Source organism: Hyla sarda, chromosome 1 (assembly GCF_029499605.1).
Source record: "Hyla sarda isolate aHylSar1 chromosome 1, aHylSar1.hap1, whole genome shotgun sequence".
Classification (NCBI taxonomy): Eukaryota; Metazoa; Chordata; class Amphibia; order Anura; family Hylidae; genus Hyla; species Hyla sarda.
In genome coordinates, this window is record NC_079189.1 from 519,036,761 (window position 1) to 519,047,237 (window position 10,477).

Here is a 10,477-nt window from a genome sequence, read left to right on the forward strand (position 1 = left end):
TTGTGTATACCAAACTTATTTGTATGTTTGTGCCCACTTTTTTGTTACTTTGCTCTCTTCCACTCAGGTTACGTTTCCTAGGCTATGCCCCTACAGTTTTTGAACCAAAACCAGAAGTGGATTCAGCAGGAAGGAAAAGCATAAGTCCTTCCTTTATTTTTCCTTTTGAATCCACATCTGACTTTGGCACAAAAGCTGCAGCGGCAGTTTAAAAAAAAATATGTCAGAAAAAAAACCTGTGTGGAAACCTAGCCTAATTTACACTGCATCTACCTACCTGCTAACTACATATATAACTACCTACTGCTCTGATGGGCATTGTTTTTCTTTGTTTTGAATGGCCTCTAAACATGTCCAACTTTTGCCAAGTTCAGCTTCTTTCCCATACAAACTTTTAGAATTGTCTTGCACAGTGTACAGGCTTCAATTTACCAATGAAATCAAGAAAAGCACCTCAGTAATAAAGCTCTCTTGGTAATAAAGCTTTCTTTTGCATACAGATGGTATCTAACCTTTTTTTCTTGTTGCAAAGCTAAAAAGATAAATGGAGTATCAATATGTCACATCACTATACTATAAGAGATTGTTTTGTTAGTTATAGGGACAATAATAGGTTTCTTAGTCTTCTTTTTCTCTTTCTACACCTTTTATTCCAATTAGGTAAGATTTTTTTTTTGTGTTTAAAGAGTACCTGTCACCAAACTAAACTTTAAATTCATTGTTCCTTATGTAATTATAAGACACTTTGCTATTTACTTGCTTTAAAAATTTTCAACCATTATATGTTTTTAATGTGATTCAAAAAACGGCCTGTAAGTGGCTCTGTTCTGTGCCCTGTGCGAGTCAAACAGTTAGTTTGGTCTCCTGCCGGCCAGGCAGGAGACCAAAATCAGGAGGTGTGTGTGGGGCATAGCGAGGCACAGCTCTCACTAGCTTCAGTGACATCGCATCTGCTGGGGAACGCCCACTTTCTCCTGCCAGGAGCTCACTCAATGTCAGCAAGGTTTAAAGGTATGATAGACAGCTTTTTAAAGCTCAGAATTTTTTTAAGGGCAGGAGGGGTGTTAGTAGTAATTAGGGAACATAATCTGAGTTAGTTTAGAAAATATGGTTTGATGACAGATATTCTTTACCTTGCGCTTTTGCATGTTCAGCCAATAATTGTCCCATATTCAGTCATATAAACCGTGGGGATCAGAGTTCTCTCCAATCCTAGCCATTATTATTGGTGGGCAACCACAACCATCATCCAGTGGGTGGATATGATTTTGTGCCTTGTGTGATTTATATTAAAGTGATCCTTCAACACACAATGTATATATATATATATTTTTTTTTATTTTTTTATTTTTTTTTATTCATTCTATACGTTTAACAATTTACAAAAACTACAAGATTACATAGCAAAAACTACAAGATTACATAATTAGTTTTGGAATGACTTTAGTATGTTGAATCCATTCTATGTGACAGGACTGTTCTGGCTCTGATGGAAGAGGCATTCATGGGTAGAAAAAACTGTTTTGAGACATCGGGGTGGTGTATTACAGGGTCTGAAGTGAAAGACTTCTTTAACTGAGTGAAGGCGATCTCAGCTTCTCTACTGTATTTACACAGGAAAATCCAATGTCAGATAACAGGGGAAGGGATTATGTAAATTCTCAGCAAATCTCGCCTGTTTAATCCAACAAATGTAGTGCCGCCTTAATAACATTAATACACACAAATCACTGGGCCCAAATGGCATCCGTCCCAAGGTTTTGCATGAAATAAGTACCATGCTAGACAGACCCTTGTTCCTTATATTTAAAGATTCTATAATGTCAGGGATTGTTCCACAGGGCTCCAGGGGCCATTTGATCTTTTTATACCTAGGCCAGTAACCATGACAAGAGTGCAACCTCTACGTTTAGAGGAAAGAAGGTTTTTACCATCATCACAGACTGAGATTCTTTACTGTAAGAGCAATGATACTATGGAACTCTGCCACATGATGTGTTGATGTGTGACTCAATAAACATGTTCAAGCGGGGCCTGGATGTTTTTCCAGAAAAATATAATATTATAGGTTATGAATACTAGATGTGGATAGAACATGGATCCAGGGATTTATTCTGATAGCCAAATTGGAGTCAGAAAGGAATTTTTCCTTTCATGGAGCAATTGGCATAATCCTTATGGGGCATTTTTGCCTTCCTCTGGATCAACACAGTATAGTTTTAAGTTGAACTCCAAGGACTTGTGGCTTTTTTTTAACCTTACACGGTATGTTAGGCTGGGTTCACATATGGCCAGCATCTGGCATAGGTGAACTCAGTTTAGATCTCAACGCAACTGATGCCATAACTGATGACAATGTGCATCAGTTGTCATCAGTTGTATGGAATCCGGCATCACTTGCTTATGGACGCCAGACAGGGGAACACTGCAAGTTGCATTCTCCTATCCGGTTCCGTCTGACGTGTCCAACCATCCGGCGTCAAAATTGAGACGCTGGATGATTGTGAACTGATCAGTTCTAGCATCAGTTCCTTCCAGTGCACGCTGGAGTGAAACCATGCCGGACGCAGCACATATGTGAACCCAGCCTTACTGAGTTACTTATTTACGGGGGGGTTCTTTTTTTTTCATTGAGCAGTACACTTTGTTAGGCTCGATTCACATATGTCCAGCATCCGGCATCGGTGAACTCAGCCTAGATCTTGATGCAACTGATCCCATAACTAATGACAACGTGCATCAGATGTTATCAGTTGTACGGCATCTGGCATCCATTGTTTCACAGCAAGCTGCATTGTACCAAAAACATTTTTTACTTATACCGTATGGTGAACGGTGTAAATTTACAAATCTCAAATAAGGAATGACAAAATCAAACGTTTTCTATTTCTACACCAACAAGACTTAAAGGGGTACTCTGGCGCTAAGACATCTTATCCTCTATCCAAAGGATAGGGGATAAGATGCCTTATCACGGGGTTCCCGATGCTGGGGACCCCCATGATCTTTCATGCAGCACCCCATTACCATAAGCCCCCAGAGCATGTTCACTCCGGGTCTGATTACTGCCGAGAAAGGGGCCGGAGTATTGTGATGTCATGGCTCTGCCCCCGTGTGACATCACGCTCCGCCCCCTCAATGCAAGCCTATGGGAGGGGGCGTGTTGTTTTGCTGCCTCTGGCACTGAGTGCCTTGAATGTGTGTAAGGCATCATGAAATCTGAGGATTACCAATGGATTTTGGGCCTCACTGTACAGTCCAGTGTCAGAAAGCTGGGTTTGTGTCCGAGATCTTGGGTCTTCCAGCAGGACAATGACCACAAACATACGTCAATAAGCACCCAGAAATGGATGGCAACAAAGCGCTGGAGAGTTCTGAAGTAGCCAGTAATGAGTCCAGATCTAAATCCAATTGAACACCTGTGAAGAGATCTTAAAATTGCTCTTGGGAAAAGGGACCCTTCCAATAAGAGAGACCTAGAGCAGTTTGCAAAGGAATAGTGGTCTAACATTCCAGCTGAGAGGTGTAAGAAGCTTATTGATTGTTATAGGAAGCCACTGATTTCAGTTATTTTTTCCAAAGGGTGTGCAACTAAATATTAAGTAAGGGTGCCAATAATTTTGTCCAGCCCATTTTTGGAGTTTGGTGTGACATTATGTCCAATTTGCTTTTTTTCCTCCATTTTTTGGTTTAGTTCCAATACACACAAAGGAAATAAACATATGTATAGCAAAACATGTGTTACTGCAATCCTTTTCTGTGAGAAATCATTCATTTTCTTGAAAAATTTCAGGGGTGGTAACATTTATGGCCATGACTGTATATGAGAGATTTGGGTGCAATGCACCACAATTTTAATATGCATCCAAATTCTTTCTTACATGAGACACATAAAAAAATGCGAAGGGTTTTATTCAGTGGTGAACAAAATGACTTGGGTAATGCAAACCCAAGCAATTGATAAATTCCCCCCTTAGTATTTCTACTTGGGCTTAACATAACAACGTATTTAAAAGCATTGGGAGTGAACACGGCCTAGCCATCTAAGGACAAGGTATGTGTATTTTCTGCATTCAATAAAAAAATGCATATAATTTGTTGCTAGGATTAACATAGATGTATTTTTAGCATTGAGAGTGAAAGTTTACTATTAGGTGAATGTTAAATTACCCCAAACTTAAAAATAACCTCCAAATCTTTTTCAATAAAAAATATGTCTGGTAAAGATATTGTTGGATGGGGTAGAGAACAGAACACTTCTACCATTTACATCTCTGCCATGTCCTCTGCCAGTAAAAATGTTGGTGGCAGTACCAGCACCAGTGACTGACCTTCTGCAGTCACTGTCCTTCAGGGGTTAAGTGATTTAAGATTAGTGTGGCCCTTGTGGACTGGTTTGTGCTTCTCTCAGGTGGTGGAAGAGGTCTTCAAGGTGTCAATGGATTCCTCTTTGTCTACAGTTGCATGTCACGATCCTATGTGGTCTTTTCCTTCATCTCTGTCTTTGCTTCCTCCCCCCACAAGTGCTAAGCAGAAGTACTATATAGCAAAGGGGAGGAGTTGTGTGAGGACAGTCAGCATTTGGAGTGTGTTGCAGAGGTGGAAAAAGTGGTTGAGCATAGCACTAGTGGGACTGGTTGTGGTAGTAGTGGTGGGAATAATGTAAGGTATCATGGTGAATATGCTGAGCAGGAGCCAGGAGCCCAAAATCCAACAGTAGAAGTTCATGAAGAAAGAGTTGACAGGGACGAGGAGGAGTTTGATAATGACAATGTAGTGTTGGACAGGATGTGGAAACCAGATGAGGAAGAGGTGACATGTTCAGAGCAGGAGGGTAGTGCTACTGTCAGTGAATAAAAGCCTGCTGTATGCTGACTACTACAGCTCCCACCAATCCACCACTGCCTGCTGTATGCTGGCTATAAGGCCTACACATCTACAACCCACGATCCACCAAAAAGGGAAACTATTTTGGGGCTTTTTATACGAAAGCTATTTCTTCTTCACTAAAAAGCATAAAAAGCATAATAAATCTGCTAGTGAACAAGCTTTTAGTTACTATAGGTTAGTGCATGACTTCATAACTTTGACATTAACTAGCCTTTTAAAAAGTATAAAACAAATTGAATACATACCTAGGTGAACCTTACAGTGTTATACAGGGCTTTAGAGCTGTTAGGTAGTGTTATGCAAAGAACCTGTTAGCTGCAAACCAAATTTTGGGGGGAAATTAGGTGAGAGCCCCCCCCCCCCCCCCAACTAAACTTTTGAAAAGTCCATTCAACTCTAATGCTGGGCTACCCTGACATCATATCAGTGTTCCTTGTACTTCCTCCTTTCATTCAGATGCCAAAATGCCATGTAATTATCATCCCTTCTGCTCTTATACTGCCATTGCCATGCTCGGCCAGACACTTTCACCCCAAAGTACTGAGCACGACCAGGTTTTCTGGGCTTGACTCGCTCATCTCTGGTCCTAAACTCCTGATGTATTTAGTCTAACTAATCCATTGCTCTAGGACAGGCTATTAAACAGTTGTATAGCAACTGCATAATACAGTCTAATAGATGAGAGAACAGCAGTAATACATTTAACGCCAAAGAAAGAAATGCTCATTATTAAATTGTGTAACATTGGGCATGCTCCTAATGTAAAGCAAGTAGATTAAATCCCAAATACAATAGTAGTACTGGTCTTAAAGAAGGCCAGGTTCACATATGTTCATCCAGCATTGTTGCGCCAGACCAACATGTGTTACATGAAGCATTTGGTCTGGCACAACTATGATGGAGAGCAAATATAATGTATCATCCATGGGTTGAACAACATGCCCCATTTCAAACTATGGTGCACTAGATGGGATAAAGGTTGTAATGATCGTCTGACAATTATGCTACTATATTGTCTACTACTTACCAGTCTGCACAACACCTAAAGTAAAGCCCCGTGATGCTTTGTGGTCATAGTGGATAGGCTCCAGTAAGAGAGGTGCAGATCTGTAAACAGTGTTTATTAACGTTTTTATATCTCACACATTCACTGTAATACATTTTAGAAATCACACTTTCATGTCTTTATTTCCTATGAGAAACACTGTTAAATGTGAAGTAAAGAACTAAACAGACAAATAAATATAAAATGATTTGCATTTAACATTTACACATTCATTACTGAACTCTAACTCTAGTGACCTGAAGATAAATTGACAGCCCCAAATTTTCACCATATTTTTAACATATACTGAAATATAATTGATGGACATGTTATTAAATATTTAAAGTGATGTATTTTTTCTAATTCTGCGCACTTGACACAAGCCCCCAAAGGAATTAACAACTCAATATAACATGTAAATAAGTGACATTATTTATTCATTGCAAATGTGTAAATGGGTTTATGATGTCTTGATTTGTTAGAAACACAACATCACATTTTCACAACCGTCTGGCTTCCTTGAACTGGTTGGAGGATGTGTACCGCTATTTGTCAAGCAGGGCAGAAAAGTCATTAGTGACAGAAGCCATACAATTAGTATAATGTATCACTGGCATTCTTCCAGCTCTGTTGTTAAGCTCTGCTGTTCTGTACCTCTGGTACCTTAGTGGAGCATTTAGCTTTAAATCTCAGACAGTTTTGCCTGAGATCTCTCCTTCTTCCTAGTAATTAAAATTAAATACTTATACAGTTAGACTAGGATTACACATGTCCGCTGCCCGGCATACCTGAACCCAGCCTAGATCTCACTACAAATGATGCCATAACTGATGACAACATGTATCAGTTGTCATCAGTTGTGTAGCATCTGGCATCCATTGTATCTTAAAGGGTAGCTCCCACCATCCTATTTATTTTTTTTCGCTAGCCCGTTCACCCCCCCCCCCCACCACCACCGCTACGGCACTAGCCCGTTCCCTCCTCCCCCCCCCCCACCCCGCATACCCCGTTCCCTCATTACACTTGCAGTTACTGCAGAGTCCGGCAGCAGGCGTGCAGGGACAGCGGCGGCAACAAGGCGGCGATGTGCGGGTGGAGTGGCCTCCCAGCCAGGGCCGGGGAGCCAATGCGCTCGCTCCCGCCTGACTGATTGACAGGCAGGAAGCGAGTGCAGCCTAACTGAAAAAGGACTGATTGCCACTTCAAAATCAGTCCTTTTTCAGTAGCCGGTTTTTAAATGTAAATTAAACCTTTTTAATGAAAAAAAAATAATAATAAAAGTATATTAGAGATATGTTGTAGTACATAAGTACTACAACATATCAAAAAATAAAGTTGGTGACAGTGCCCATTTAAGCTACTCAAGCTGTATTCCCCTGTCTGGTGCTGTCAGGCGAGTCCAACTATTCAGCGTCCAAACTGGGACACCGGATGAATGGGAAGTCCCATTTAAATGAAAGGGATCCGTTCTAGCATCATTTCTAGCAAACATATCGGACACTGGACATATGTAATCCTAGCCTTACCGATACATATACAGATACAATGTAGCCAAACTAGATATAACCCATCATTCAATTATATATATGTGTGTGTGTGTATGTGTGTGTGTGTGTGTATTAAATGATTATCATTAACACAATCTAATTGGTTCTGCCAAGTCATTCCTAAATCATATCTTGTCCAATGATAACCCTCAGCATTTTTAGATACACCCAACTGGTGTATCATTCATCTTACCTGATACTGGGATCACTTGGAAACATGAATACATAAAAACAATACTCATATATGGTGTGATGCTTTATTTATTTTCTAAAGTCTTGGTTTCCAGACAGTTTTTTAGCTATACCCCATTATGCCACAGCTATGACAAGTGACTGCATCTTACCTATATAGCAGTGTAGGGGGTAGTTTAAAGGTGTGTAAAACTCTTTTTGTCTCATTAGTGGCTCAGGGCCCATCCGTCATGCTTTTTACTTCAGCTCTTCTTGTTCTTGCGGCTGCTGTGTATAACCTCGAGCTCAACATAAACAAATAGATGATGCAAAAAAAAAAGTGGATGATGCAGGCCGAGAACATTTCCTTTACAGCAAGGCTGGAATGGTGATAAACTACAGTCTGGGCAAAATGAGCCTCATGGGGGAGCTTTAAGTCCACTTTATTTATAAGGTTTTAATTGAGCAATTCAGTTTTAAATAGATATTTGTTCTATTAAAATATAATTTGACATGAAGCTTAGTAATAATACAATAGACTTTAGGACTATGTCCGGCCTGATGACTCTCAATTGCAGCTGATGCAGTATTCAGATGGCAGGGTCACAATCTGGTGTAAAAAATATGAAAGGATGGATTTTTCCTGCTTTGTATCAATGAATCAGGGACGTGGTGATGTAATGGTGTGGGGGGGGGGCATTTGCTTGACAAACTTAATAGCAGTTGAGCATTGTATAAGCATGACAGCCTACCTGCGTATTGCTGCTGACCACATCCATCCTTATGACCACAGTGTATCTATATTCTGATGGCTACTTCCAGTAGGATAATGCCTCATGTCACACAGCTCACATCATCTCAAACTGGTTTTTTGAACCTGAAAATGAGGTCACTGCACCCCAATGGTCTCTGAGGTCACCAGATCTCAATCCAATAGATTATCTTTTAGATGTGGTGGAATGGAAGATTTGCATCATGGATCTACAAGAACTACATGATGCATCATGTCCCTATGGTCCAAAATCTCTGAGGAATGTTTTCAGCATCTTGTGGAAAGTATTCCACAAAGAGTGAAGGGAAAAGGGGGTCCGACCCAGTACACACAAGGTGTACCTAATAAAGTGGCCAATGAGTAGATAGATCCTCGATAGAATAGTTAGGTATAAACAGATGATTGATAGATAGATAGATAGATAGATAGATAGATAGATAGATACAATGGATCGATTTTTAGATTATAGATAGATAGCTTGACAATAAATACAATGTATAGATACATAGACAGACAGATAGACAGACAGAAAGAACGGACAGATAGATAGATAGTAATCTAAAGAGAAACAGCACTCCCTTGAGCTCAATATCCGTGGGTTCACGCAGAGCCAGACCTTGGTCAGGGGTCCCAATTCACAGAAAGTTCATATAAATCCGCAGCACACAGGTCCAATATGGTGAAAAAGAAAAAACTTTATTCTGTCATGTGAATGTCATACAGCCATGGCTGTATGACATTCACATGACGGAATAAAGTTTTTTCTTTTTCACCATATTGGACCTGTGTGCTGCGGATTTATATGAACTTTCTTAGATAGATAGATAGATAGATAGATAGATAGATAGGAGATAGATAGATATGAGATAGATAGATAGATAGATAGATAGATAGATAGATAGATAGATAGATATGAGATAGATAGATATGAGATAGATAGACAGACAGACAGAGACAGATAAATAGATAGATAGATAGATAGATAGATAGATAGATAGATAGATAGATAGATAGATAGATAGATAGACAGAAAAGACAGATAAATAGATAGAAAGATAGATAGATAGATAGATAGATAGACAGACAGAAAAGGCAGATAAATAAATAGATAGATAGATAGATAGATAGATAGATAGATAGATAGATAGATAGATGGATAGATAGATAGATAGATAGATAGATAGACAGAATACATGCAGTAGGATTCAGTCATTGTGTCAGCACACGGTGTCATGTTTTTCTGCATACTTTGTTCTTGCCACTAGAGGTCGTTGGTCACCAGCTAGAAGAATGCACCTAATAGTTCCTCCTCTCTGTCACTCCAGTTTGCTTCCCTTTCTGTAATTAACATCATCACGTGACGCCTATCATTAGAGAACAGCGGAGAGATAAAGCAGTCACTTAAAGAGTCCACAAAACCTAGAGCTCCATTGTCTGCAGAGAGTACCCAGAGCATAGACTGATCGTCTGAGGACAACACAAAACATCAGTCCATTAGAAATCGAGCATTGTAACTACACAGAGAACAAAGTCATCACCTCCAATACTAATAAACAGATGATACATAGGATCATCATCACCAAGGGGAGGGGCTTCCTGGTGTGGTGCTAATTGCTTCAATTCTTCAACCTAGAGGTGTAGAAGGAGGGGGCTGTGATAACTGGGGGGCGAGAAGGGGGAGTTCTATAAAACAGACCCTATTTTTAGAATAATCATCATTAGTAGTAAATTACAAGGAGCAGTATTGATGAGACATTACTACTAAAGAATATGGGGGTGCCACACCAAACCTGCAATATCTATATATATATTGGAGGGTGGCTGAGAGTAGATAAGGGCCAATAAACCCGGGGTGCCCCATCTCTTCACTGTACAGGAGATCGGGGGAAGAAAGGAGCCTCTCCCCCAAAATTACCCAAAATAATAAAACAACAACTTATAAATACATAGGAATGCACAGATGATCGATAGAGAGAATAATAGATAATAGATATATGATCGATAGATAGAAATATAGATAAAAGATAGATAGATAGATTATCAGATAGATAG